Source organism: Hirundo rustica, chromosome 3 (assembly GCF_015227805.2).
Source record: "Hirundo rustica isolate bHirRus1 chromosome 3, bHirRus1.pri.v3, whole genome shotgun sequence".
Lineage (NCBI taxonomy): Eukaryota > Metazoa > Chordata > Aves > Passeriformes > Hirundinidae > Hirundo > Hirundo rustica.
The window spans coordinates 57,821,190-57,833,726 of record NC_053452.1 but is presented as its reverse complement, the minus strand read 5'-3'; the positions used below and the strand labels follow the sequence as shown (position 1 = coordinate 57,833,726).

At 39.8% G+C, this 12,537-nt stretch overlaps 1 protein-coding gene across 4 annotated transcripts in view; it reads left to right on the top strand.

Moving 5' to 3' along the window:
- PLEKHG1 (pleckstrin homology and RhoGEF domain containing G1) overlaps window positions 1–12,537 on the top strand; it is a 186,572-nt gene that overhangs the window by 64,408 nt on the left and 109,627 nt on the right. For 3 of the 4 annotated variants that reach the window (XM_040059293.2, XM_058419833.1, XM_040059296.2), the window contains one exon: window positions 7,278–7,346. The gene's annotated coding sequence lies outside the window, so the exon portion shown is untranslated. Of the gene's footprint in view, window positions 1–7,277; window positions 7,363–12,537 lie in introns of all 4 variants that reach the window. The other variant, XM_040059294.2, reaches the window with a different exon arrangement.

Sequence of the window (12,537 nt, the reverse complement as noted above, 5' to 3'; positions counted from 1 at the left end):
TCACAGTGCAGAGCATTGCTGTGAAAATACAAAGCAAGGTGACAGTTTGAAAATTTGTCTGATAGAATGACTTCATGCATTTGACTTGATCCTTTTCTTCCTTCCTTCCTTCCTTAGCATGAGCTCCACTAGTCCTGCTTCCTAATGTTCTACAGGACTGTGATGATTCTGCTAGCAGAGGTTGCATGTGTTTTTTGTAAGTGTAATGAACAGGTTTAAATTGGGTTGGCAGCAGATCCCATGTAAACTTTTGACTGAAGCAGTGCTAATTAACTTTGAATCCTATAAATCTTGCTTGCCTGCTCTGAGTTTCAGACTGCAAGTAGTGCCAAGCCTCTTCCTGTGAGCATACATTCTGTAGAAACTTGCATGTGAGCCCTGCCCAGATGCTTTAAAACCTAACTTAATGAATGTTAACATTTAAATATTTGAACCTTCATATCCATTCAGCTGTTTCAGGATCACGTTCCAAGCATTAGTATCATTCAGCTACAAACATGTTTTCTCCTGATAAGATGTGTGCTTCCTTTCACTGGAAGTACAGAGCAGAGATAAAAAGTGTGTCATGGGTGCAGTGATTGAATCACCTGCTCATTTGCTTGCTCACAGCCATTGTAGATAAAACCTTGGTACCTGCCTTGGGAAGGAGATGGCTGTTTGTGTTGTTATGAGGGAGCAGTGTCAGGAGCAGCATAGTAGCCAGTTTCTTTTCATGGTCATGGATGACATCTTCCAGCATAGTCATCTGGGTGTGGGCTTCAGGGTCAGCTTCTGACTTTCTGACTAGTTCCTAGATGTAGAGCATAGGCTCTAGTTCTTGTACTTTCTCCTAGGCTTCTCCTTGTGTTCTTCAAAGCTACCTGTAAACACAGGCAAGTTTTCTTCCCTAATACCCTGTAAACTCTGGTTAAAGTATTTACCAGTGTTTACCTTCATGTATGTTCCCTAAGATTAGATACACTGTCTGCTGCAGCTTCATTGTGATTTCTACTAGAATCAATGTCCTGTTTGGGTGTTTTCTTTTTGTTTCTTTTTCTGTATTTGCATTGCCTACCCCATTGGGTCCAGATCCATAGCTGAGGTCCCAACACATTTTGGAAAGGCAGCAGCAGAACAACTTGCTTTCTGCTGCTGCTGCTGATCTGTGGTACTTCAGAATAAAGTAACATAGTGCTTCGTCTCCTTGATGTCTGATATGGGGGGGAAATGATAGTTCCTTCTTTGTAAATAATTTTGAAAATAGGTGAGAGGAAGAACTACTTATTTGCATGTCAGTAATCTTTATCACTTCAGTATGCACAGATCTTTCCACTTACTGTTTTAAACTGAAACCAAGTCAATAGCAGAAACCTGGGTTTGTCTTACAAGCAGTACTGGTGCTGCCAAGATGCATGTGCTTCATACTCAAGTGGTGATGAAGCTTGCTCGCTGTTTGCTTTCCAGTTCCTTCTCACTATCCTGATAACATGCCTTGTGAGGTTGCTCAGAGAGCTGTCGCACCTTAGTGTCTGAGTGATGTCATCACAGACTTCTGTTGCTTGTAGAATCAATGATTTCTCTAAGAATCAGGAGTCTTGGCCTTCGAATGGTAGACAAAGATGTATTTAACAATAAATCATTATTGAATTTGGAGAGATAGTTTGCTTTCCCTCATACTCTACCGGCATGTGGTTTGTAGCATCTTTTTTCTGTCAGTCTTTTCTGGTAATTGTTGGTCTCTCTCATGTTCTCTTCATGAATCTGAAGTCATAACTCTCTGATTTGCTTTATCTCGGTCATTCTGTGCTCCTCCTGCCTTGAAGAGGTTGCTGTCTGTTTCCTGCTGGCCAACAGGACCACTTAGCCCACTCCTCACTGGATATAACCTCTGAGAATCCTTGCCTTCGGTACAACCTCAGGTTGGTTGTACTGTGAAGGCTCTTCTGCCTTATGGTATGAGGAGATCACCTCCAGCATCTTCTCCTGAGCTTGAACTCATTTAATCTTCTGAGCTTTTCCCAGATTTTTGGGGTAAAGCTGACTTTCTTAAACTATCTGCAGTACCAAGCATCAGGTGCATTGTAGATGTTTTGGTAAGCCACTCCAGAATACGGCGATCTGTTACTAAGTGAAAGGAAGTAATTTCTGAGGGCATTAATGACCATTTAATCTCCAAGGTTTCTTTCTGATATATAGGGCAGTATCTTGGTCTGCTTGTGCTCTTCCATTCCTTTAGATGACATGGTTCCTAAATTGGTATCGGAGATATCTGTGCTAGGAGAGTCAGTGCTAGGCAAATTTCTCAGGGGAAAAGGACAGGTTTTCTGCACACCCTTCCTTCAAGAATTGCTTTCCATTTTCTTAGAGCCTGCCAGTAGGGAAATGCAGACCAGAGCGTTAAGAAAACCCCACGTTTCTCTTGGTGTGAAGGACAGAGTGGTTTGCTAAGGCACAAGCTGTGGTGGGCAGATTCTAGAGCTGATCTCCTGCCTGCTGGCTCATCCTGGCGATCTCAGTTACTGCAGTTTGCACTTTGCCACTTCAGCTGCAGCAGTGCTCTCCTTGGCAGTGTGACCTGTTCCCATCACAGGTGTGCTTCCTCACTCATGGCTGTGCGTGCTGACAGTGTCCCTTGTGTTCTTCATCTTAGGGCTAGGCTGTACTGCTGCTGCCGTGCACACTGCAGATCCAAAAGGAACCACACTGAAGAGGTTTTTTCTGCAACTCTGCAGCAGAGGATCCTGCTGATAAGCAACTTCTGTTCTCAAACACAGATTTGGCTCTTGCTCTCCTCAGGCCCCATCAAAGCAGTTTGTTCATCCAAGCACAGAATAGGTGCTGACTCAGACTCCCACAAGATCAAAACAAGGAGAATAGGGGATTTTTTTTTTTTTTTTCTGCCCTGTTTTGGTGAAGCAGTGATGTGATTGGGACCTGTGATGTGCAGGGGTGGGGTATGGAGGAGGAAGGTTTTCTCCCAGACACCACTTCATGCTGTTTGGATAGGATAGGAGCTATGCCTGCTTTTGAAGGAAGAATTCTAAAAAAACAAGACCACGATCTCATTTGCTCTCTTCAGAGTAAAAGCTGCTTATCAGCCTTTGTCACTGAAGATCTGTTTCACCGAGTCTTTTTCATTGGAGCTTCCGCAGGGGTCTGGGTGTTAGGGCTATCTGGATGCTTCTTCGTTGCTGCTGTCTTGTAGTGATGAGGAGTCTGCCAACTAAATGTTAGGTTTTTGGTTTTTTTTTTTCCTTTTGCTCTTTAAATCAGCATCAGTGTTGCACAAAGAGTTCTTTCAATATTTAATAGAGGATCAGTGATGCCCATCTTCTGATGATTTCAGAAAAATGTACTGGGTTGGTTCCTTTTATTTGTTAATTATAAATATTGAGTCATATCAGGGGTGATTAGTTCTGGTATCTGGATCACAGTTACTTGTCTATGCCCATACTTGCCCAATGCTGACTTCTTCCTGGGGACAGTTTGAGGTCGTACCAGGGATGGTCTGGAGGAGTTCTGGCAAAGACTCACTCAGCTGTTGACCTTGTCATGCAACTCACCTTTGTGGTGTTCACTGTTGTGAACGGGTAGAGTGAAAGAAACTCCAGGAGTGCTGCACGAACTTAGTCCATGAAATTAGCTTAATATGTCTGGGAAAGCTCTCAGCTGATTGCATGTGGAATAGATCCATTTGCTTGGGATGTGGCACATTTTCCGTCTGTTAATTGGTTATGCCGTGCAATGAGAAGGTGCTGCAAATATGTGGCCTTCCTGTAAAAGCAAGCTGCAGTCCTCAGCCAGAAAAGCTGGGCTTTAGGAACTGGCACATAGCTCAGTAAAAGTCATGTCAAATAAATTTTTATTTTAGTCCTCCTCACTGGTGATTAAACTTGCACAATGGTACATGTGAAAACTTACAAAGACTTTTATCCTGAGCTTTTCTTAGAGAGTCAGTATGTGGAATTGTTTGGCAAGAGTATTTGTTTTAAAATGCTACAGTATGTGCTGACACAATTTTATTATGTCCAACACACAATATAATCCAAGTTGTAAGGATGGAGTTGTATGGATGCGAGGTGTGGTTGGGGACCAGGTGAGAGAAGGAATGTCAATGAATGGAATGAATGTCTTGATATACGGCTTGAAATTGAAGCAAATTTCCACCTCTAAGTTTGTGGAACACAATTCCATGTAGTTAGGTGGCTCTGGCTTACTGTGGTGGCTTAGCCTAGCTGAAACAGGAGAAGGAAATTCTTCGAAGGCAGAGATTTCAAAGCTCAGACCCCATGATTTGAGGGAACCCATTACATGGACTAATATGATGTTAGCTTTCACCACACTGAGAGAGTGTCATTTACACTTTTTAGGGAAACTGAAGATAATCTCAGTGAGTCCTAAGGAGTAAAGTAAAGCACCCATACTCTTATTGAAAATTATTTTGGTTGCCTCCTATGTAGAGTATACCTGAAAGGAGCACCTTAATTTTACTGCATTTTGAAAGATAGTTTTCAAGCTTCTGGACTTTTAATTTAACGTTATAGTGTGAACTCCAAGTTCCAAAGTGTTTTTCAAAGGACAGCCAGACATTATGGTTGAAGTAAGTTTAAATATCTGAATGCAGGTTTCTTTGGTGCTTTTGCTTCTTAAGCTGATACTTCTTGATGCTTTAACCCTATATATTTCTTAAAAGTGATTAAGAAGTAAAGCTTTTTGTTAATAACTGTATATATTCAGTCTATATCTTTATAGACTAACTAAGACTATTTTAAATCATGCAAACTTTTAAAAGTGAAATAGGAATTACAGGACAAATGACCATATATTTGGTAATCACTTTCTTGAAAGAAACATGCAACATCTTTTCTTCATTATAGCTTTTCTAGTATGAAAGTGTTCCGTTTTCTTACATTGATATTTGAGAAATAAACCACTGAATTGATAAAAAAATTCACAGGATGAAAAAATAATTTTCCCTTTGTTTGAGAATATGCATGAGGGTAGTAAAATCTGTAGAAAATCTTCTTGGAAAAGTTAAAGAAGGTTGATAGAACATTCTGTAGCATCCAAGAGCTTGTACTTTAGTCAATTTGGATGTGACTGTAAGACCCTGTTTCAGATCATCAGTTGAAAAGTTTTGAAAGGCCATTTTATCTGCTGTGGGTTAGAGAATATCTCAGCTTTTGGCAAATAATTTTACCCTAGAACTAAGAAATTGTAATCGATGAAAGTACTGTCAAATAAGAGAGCCCCAGTAAAAAGTTTAGGCTCCTTCAGGGTTATCTAGGTTCCTGATTTTCATTTATTTATATAAAATGTTTTTTTTTTTTTTTTTTTTAAATATATATATACACACACACACATGCACTTACACACACACACAAATGTGTGTATATTTAAAAGGTTGTAGTTGTATTGCCATTGCTGTTTTTTCTAGGGTTCTTAAAGAAACGAGGTTCTCAAGCAGTTGAAATTGAGTCCTTTGCAGGATTTGAGGCTAGGGAAGCTTCCATGATCAGTGGAAAGTAGGATGGTAATTATAAGTCAATTAGCATTTCTGTTTTGCTTAATTTACAATCTGAAGTACAGTCAGGTGGTGGTTGAGCATTTGAATGCTACAGCTGTTACAGTCTAATCACGGGAACTTGGTGAGACTACTCATGTATTTCCTTCTTCAGATTCCTAGAAATACTAGTGGAGACTATTCTGTGTCTTCAGTTGTTAAAAGGCAAAACTAAGTGAAGTAATTAAAATTGTTGCTGTAGTTGTCACTCAGTGATACCAAAAGAAAAAATATGCTCTTTTAGTCTGTGAAATTGCCTGTAGTGTTAATTTATTGCTGTAAAGATAGCATGGAGAAGGCAAATATATTGATACCCTATTAAAAGAAAAATTCAGATGGAGCAGTTTTTTGTACTTAAAAAATCTGTAGATGAACATTGTGCCCCATTAGCAAGACGGATGACATTACAGTTGAAGTTGAAAGTAGACCAATATTTTTTAAATGGGTTTTTGAAATATAGAAGTTTGCCTGTTTATGATTTGGTTCACCTAAGACCAAATTAACCTGGACATTTAACAGGGGCTCTCATTTATTCTGGCATAAGAACAAGCGTTGGGCAGAGCTTTCTGGTCTCAAAAAACTGGTGATGGTAAGAGGCCTCCGTAGTGTTCTGAGCCAGCTGAATGCCAGAGGTATTTTGCCATACAGGAAATCAATTGCAGCTGAATGTGCACTGTTTCCACTTCAAGTATATAAACAGGCCTTATGATGATATATAGAAAAAGAAGATATTAAATATTTTCTTAGAAGTTCAGAACAGGAACATTTGATGTTCAGTTTCTGTGGATTCTTCACTGTCACCTTTGGCTCAGTCTGGCACAGAAATAGTGCAGAAGGAGAGGTGAATTAATGTTAGATACTCTGGAAAAGGGATGTAAAGGGATGTAAAGCAACGTCTTAGAGAAATGAAAAGAATAAAAAAAGGTATCCTTGTTCAGTTCCAGTTGATAGTCTTCTGAGTCTGGGAGGGGTTACAATTTTAGTAGAGGGAATGAGTTCTTTCCCTTATTAAACCAAAAATCCTGCTCTTTTAGACTTCAAGGCAGACTAATAAATTTTGTGAGGAAAAGCTACACCGCAGTTCTACTTAAATAGCTGGGTTTTGTGAAGCAGTAGGAGAAACATTATTTTTGTTCAGATATTTATCATGCTTTGTTGACCTTGTGAAAATACCTAGATTTGATGGAGGTACCTGGCAGATCATAGTAACCCATGTCTCTGATTTACTTTATATGCCACTGTTGTTGCTTACCAGGGAAGTGAGGGCTCATTTGGATAGAGGTTTCCAGGCATTACAGATAATTAAGTTGAAAATCAGCTCTAACAATTTCCAGAAGGAGTGTGGCCTGAAGCTCTTGGGGTTTTGAGCTTGGGAAAGCAGCAGTACTCCCTTGCTTCAGCACAGGCGTACAGCACGACCATAGGCAAGCTGTCTGATCTAGATTTTTAAAGATATGTAGGTAGGCAGAGGTGGTAAAGGCTCTTAATGGGATTTTCAGAATCACATTAGTGTCTAATTCCTATTCCAAATCTGACTCCTTAGCTAGTCTGAACTGGATTCAGCCCGTGCTATGTTTTATTCAGTTGCTCTTGAGGACAGAACGGGCGGTGTACGTATGGTGAGTGTGACTTAAGGGGAATAAACCGAGGTGTGTCTAGACCCCTGCTGAGCTGTGCAGCTGAGCTCCCTTTTATCCTTTCTCTAATTCCATAATTTCCACCCTCCTTTCTGCAGAATGCCAGAGATTCGACAGAGGAGAGGAAAAGTGACTCCATTTTGCCCAGCCTAACGGTGATATATTTGGTGAGTGCTCTAGCAGGTAAATTTTTTTCCTATTATTTTAACTTTTGGAGTTTTTTTAACTTTAATTTAAATGTGAGATCATGTTTGGTGTGCCTCTGACTGAGAGAGTATTAGTTACCATGCCTCAGGTTAACCACGAAGCTGCTTATTATGCAAATCCACCGTAGGTCACTGTGCTGAATGGGCCTGGCATGTGGGCTAGCCAAGAGAGGGTGTTCCTCATGTGCACGCTAGTGGGGTTTTATCCTGATTAAATCAAATTTGGGGGGGGGGCTTCTAAGCAGCTAGGGGAGGTTAACTGTTCAATTTTAGCCCTTGTTTCTGAAACTGATGTTGTGCTAAAGATCTGTAGCTGAAATTTTGTTCGGTTGCTTGATTCTCTCCCTTTGGAAGTAGAAGTGTCGCTTCCACGGAGAAACAATGGTCTCCCAGTGGGGATAGGGAGATCCAGGACAACTTTGTTCTCCTGAGATTTCCTATGTTAGTCTATGTCATTTTAGTTTATTTTTTAGTGATTTAATGTTGTTTATATAATCTCACTGCCTGGAAGTCTTGGAGCATCTAGGGAACTCGGGAACGTAGAAGAAGCAGTTTTACATGCCATGGAAATGTAACCTGATTGCAATAACTGATTTCATTCATTATCTGAAACAAATTGACATTCCAAAAAGCCTCACAACAGGGCTGGAAGGAGACTCTACAGAAAATATTTAATATGAGAGCTTTAGGCAAGATCCCTTTTTCTTCCTCCCCAACACGAAAGATTCTTGGAGCCAGCCTGAAAGAATCTTTTCTTCTCCCTAAAAAAAGCAGATATTTAGTGGCTGACAATTTAGACACTGCTATCTGAAAAAACTTTATGCCTTGTAGGTAATCTAATTCAGTCCTTCCAGTGATAATGTTGAAATCGGTGTAACATAGATGAGTTTATAATTTCAAAAAATTAAAAATTAATTGCCGCTGGCTTCTGTGACCTGCAGAGGGAATACTGATACGTTATATTAGGCCACTAATTAATAATATTTATTGTTTTACTCTGCTGATAGTGGGGCGTGTATTATAATTTTGTAGTATGTATTTATGATCCAATTGTATTCAAATGTTTATGAAATTTTAGGAAAATGGCAACTTTATTTTGACTCCAATGCTTTGAGGTTGCATGACTGCAATAGAGAGACACTTGTGGGACTGCATAGCATTAGTTTGGAGCTTACATCTGACAAACATTAGTGAGATCTTACTTTCCTTTGGGTCCAAGGGAGAACAGTCTCTGTAAGTAGAAAAACATTTTGTGGAGGCTGCAAGAGGAAAGACCAGAAATTCTTCTTCAGTGTTTTCCAAAAATAGCAAGATTTGAATAAGGTCGCATGTTTTAACATGCATTAGAGAAAAATAATTGGCATGGCCTAAATTCAGTACACTACTTCTCTGTGTTATTTGCTGATAGTTAATTACTAGCATATTTTTTCATCCACAAGTATGGAGGGGCTGTACATTCCCATCTTCCACACAGGAAATAATTTTATTTATTTAGCTTGAAGTTTGTGCATATCCAAATGCATGCAAAGTATTTGCCTAGTGACCTTAGAGTGAATTATTTGTACAAACTCTCCCCCTTCTTGATTTCCATTTCATTTCAAGTGTGCTGCTTGGCCTTGGTTTTGAGTTGCAGTGGTTTTGTTTTGTTTTGCTGATGAACAGAAAAGCTAACCAGACCGTCAGACTCAAATAACCTCTTTCATGAAAGCAGAGATAACATGGATTTTGCCTGTGGCCTAAGATGCAGAGGATTTCCTAAGATTCTTTGGGATCCCTGTCAGACAAGCATTCGCTGTGAAGTGCTTCAAAAAATTGTTGTGTAAACAAAACTGGGGCGTGTTGAAATGTATCAACGTAGGGGATAAGGCATTCAAGACCCAGATGAAGTGCATGGAGTAAGGAATTAACTTCATGGGAAAAAGGAAGAAACACAAAATATGAGGACTGGTGTTCCTTAAAAAGAAGAGCTCAATGGTTTAGGCAGATATGGCTTTGGGGGAAGGATCTTGAATCTTACCAAATAACCACTGGTAATTTTGCCAAATTTGCTTTACACGTCAGGCTTAAATCTGGAACTTCTAAGAATATTTTCATTCTGAAAAACTTTTGATGGTGGAGGAGGACATTTCTCTGAAATTTGGTACTATTTCACTATTATCCATTTGACTTATATAACAATATTGTTTGGTTTTAATTGTTTCAATAAGTTGCTGGTTAGAATATCTTTAGAAGGATTGAAATGGACTTCAGCATCTATTAAATCATAACATGTTGTAGCAGAGAAGGAAACATTAGATCAATATACTTCATTCTGACAATTCTGTGTGAGTTTTAATATGCGGTGTGCTTCTGCTAAAAGTCAGTACATTAAAAAAATTCCTCAAGCATCTGTGCATCACTGAATGCTTTAGGTCGTGCCTTTAGTGGTGTGAGGGCTTGCAAATCTGCGTGGAGGTGGAGAGGAATGATTCTATGCCCACGTATGAGCTTTTCTGTAGTCAGGTCTATTTTTGGTACGCAATGAAGCAGAGGTACACAGCGAAAATAAGGGTTCCGTTGCAATGTGAAGGCTTGTAAAAGCTCTCCTATTGTGGGAAGTGCCTGCCAGGCTCTTAGAGCAGTTGCATTAGTGTCCATGGGAATATTTGGGGTTTAATTTAGCATGCTAGATTAGGGCCTAATACCTTAATTAAGGCTAACATTTTTAATAAGTTTCCTGCAAACGCTTTGTGGCTGACTACAGTTGTGGAACAGACATAATATAAAGGCCATCTCTTGGGTTTTCTGTTGTTGGCAGTTTTATGAAAGCTGTCATTCTGTTTCAGAGCGATGAAGCTGACCAGCAAACGTAATCTTTAACGGAAGAATCCACAGATCTGACTGGACTTCTTAAAAATACTAATCCAAATAACTTATGCCAGTGATGTATTGAAGTTCTATGTACATGTAGACTAATGTTTTTATAAAAATTGTGATAACTGTTTCAGGAAAGGCTTTGTTAATTGATAAAACAGTTTTACCGGATAGAGGCTGCTTAATTCTCTTGTCAGTTCCCACGTTTGGGATTTTCTGCTCTGAAAAGGGGTAAATGTATTGTCTGAAAACCTTCAGAAATAATATACTGAGGATTTTGTACAATTTGTAGATGAGGCAATTTATTTTTTAAACATTTTTCTATTAAAGTGTTGAACAAAAATTCTTATAATTATTTTTTAAAAATCCAAAGGAAGAAGCTCACTCATGCCTATGCGCTTCCCCCCTGCCACACTTGCTCAGAGCGGTCCGTCCTTTCCCGCTGCCATCTCCTATTGTTGCGGTCCAATGGCCAAGGAGAAGTGTGTACTTCCTTTTGTGTCCTGCAGATAGGTTCTTAATTGATGACTGCTGCTTTCTTTCTGGCAGAAAGGAAATGAATGGGCAGTAGTGATTGTAGCACATCTGTTGTTTTCTGCTGAGCATCCTGTACAGCAGTGAAACTGTCTTGAAGTCTATGACTTTTTTTTTTTTTTTTTTTTTTTTTTAATTTAGGTTGGTTTTTTGTCCTGTTCAGGACTAGTTAATAGGGAGGATACAGATTTTACAAAATCTTCAGGGATGTGCTATGTATTGGTTGCATTTGAGTCCTGTCTTCATAGTTGACTGCATTGTAGGTTTGATACTCCAAAATAAAGCTGGAAATGGCGTCCTTTGGGGAAGGGGAGAAGTAAGATAGCATTCATAGCAAGGGCCCAAAAGCTGAAACATTCACACAGCTTTCACTACAATTTCTAGGATGCCATTGCTCAGTCTGTGATACCATTGTCCAGCTCATGCTGGATGTGTGACAACATAGCTCTCAGAAGTGCTGAGGAACAAACTGGAGAGCTTTGTAGCGTGCTCTTGCTCTCCCAGAGAGGAGGTTGATCACGTATGGAGCTCCTTACTTGGATTTACAGGTGACAGGGAAAGAAGTTCTGGGCACAAATGAATGGTGAACAATTGGTAAATGTCTGGCCTGAGGGAGGAATGGGACGATGCTGGGGAAGACAAATGTCTGGAGAGATGATTGAGGAAGGCCAGTAAAGCAGCTAGGTGAAGTAGGATGTGGTAGCAGAGTGTACCACAGCTTGTCCCTTCCATCACACCAGCCATAATTTTTCCAGAACTTTTTCTTTTTAACTCTTGTATTATAAAGATGTGAAAATGGCATGCACTCTATGCAAACCCTGAGTGTGTCTTGACCATTTTGTTCTCTCTTGCCCTGCAAAGTGCTTGAAAAAACATTAATAGAAAGAGCTCTGCAAGTCTCAATCCTCACCACTTATTTAGTTGTTCTTTGTTCCTTCCTTTTCTTTCATTCTGTTTAATTACGCCATTTCTTGTAAGTAAGGTGCCAGTACTCTGCTTTTGCACAGACTGAACACATTGGTACTTAAATTAAGAGGGGTTATGTTGGGCTTGGATGCAGCTGGTTAACTAAAGTCCATGGACTGGGTACTGCTGCCCACTTCCTTGGGGGTTTTTGATGCGTCTGGGATAAAATTGGGGTTATTTTTCAGCCCTTTCTTGTCACTTGCAATTCAGAGAGCTGCTCTGTCCCTGTCCTGTTAAGAGAAGATCCTTTAACAAAGGGGATGTTGAGACATACAACTTTCTATCCATAGGATGCTGTTTAGTTGGAAGCTTACAGCCTTCCTTGAGCTAAAGGGGTTTTTCAAATAACAGATACATCTGGCACAGATGGGAAAAGTGAGCAAGAGCATTCTGTGCTGTAGGTGCACACCAACATGGCTGAACACAAAATTCGTGATACCATAAGTGAATCATGCTGCAGTTAATGTTCCAGGTTAATCTTTAGTCATTCCTTGATCAGAAGAAAATTCAGAAGATGAAAAAGCAGGTGACATAACCCCAAATTTAAATTTAAATTTAAGTTGGATGGGATTTCTTTCTTGCCTTTCCAGGCAGCTGGACACCAGGTGGCAACCCAGTAAAACAGGTGGTAAATACCACGCCTGTGATAAAACTGGGGCTTTTTCCCCGAAGACTTACCTAAGAGTAATTTAGGCAACTGAGTAATCCTTTTGTTTTCTGAGTGAGATACAGAGACCCTGTTCATGCCTCTGAAGCCTTTTAAACATTTAGCCTGTCCCCATAGATTTCAGAATTATCT